Here is a 913-nt window from a genome sequence, read left to right as displayed (position 1 = left end):
ATATTTAATGTAATTTATTGAATACTTGAATCCAGGAAATGCTAGTAACACAGTACACTGTAGAGTGGCAGCTGTTTTTCCCTGAGACATCGTGGCTGACTGAAAGCTGCAGCTACTCAACCTTGAGAGAGAGCCTCATTCCACATACCAGTATTGGAAAAAAGATCAACGTTCAAAAATCAAAATATTGTTTCTACTCAATGAACATATCACTTTTTCACCATTATGAAGTAAAAACAATCATAAGACAGGACCATCTTGCTTTCTTTTTAGTTTTCTTGAGTTAACTGAAGTCAGTACCAAATACTGACCAAATAACAGTCATCAAGGAAACACATACAGTGATCAACTTTAAGTATCGGGACTCCTAAATCGCGTCAAAATGGGGAAGCTGGTGATACAGTTCAATCTTGCTTAACATGTGCAAGGGCCTGTATTCATTGCCAAGAACTACAAATAATAATAACAGCAACAACAAAACTATAAATGAATGTCCAGAAAACAATGAACAGTATCCCATGAATAATACCTCTTTTCTCAAATCCTGATCTTTGCATAGTTTTCTCTGCCTAAACTGCTCTTTGACTCCTTCTTTACCTCATTTACTTTTGCTTTCCTTTACTTTTCATCTTAAATATATTTCCTGATACATACGAACTGTGTTGGAAATGTTGAGGCTTGCATATATCTTGTAAATTTTGAGAATGGGATGAGGGTTACTCAGTCATTTCACAAATAGTTGTCTATATAACATATCTCAGGTTTGAGGCAAGATTGTTCTACATGAACCCATAGACTATCTGCTATTATTGAATTATGCACCTGACTAGGGCCAATGGCAAACAGACATTAGCTAACTATAGCTAACAAGCCAAGGCCAGCCCAACACCTCCTTTTGTAAATAAATTTTACT

The sequence above is a fragment of the Chinchilla lanigera genome, unplaced genomic scaffold (assembly GCF_000276665.1).
Source record: "Chinchilla lanigera isolate Chin_1 unplaced genomic scaffold, ChiLan1.0 scaffold00102, whole genome shotgun sequence".
NCBI classification, from domain to species: Eukaryota; Metazoa; Chordata; class Mammalia; order Rodentia; family Chinchillidae; genus Chinchilla; species Chinchilla lanigera.
Note: the sequence above shows the minus strand (reverse complement) of the source record.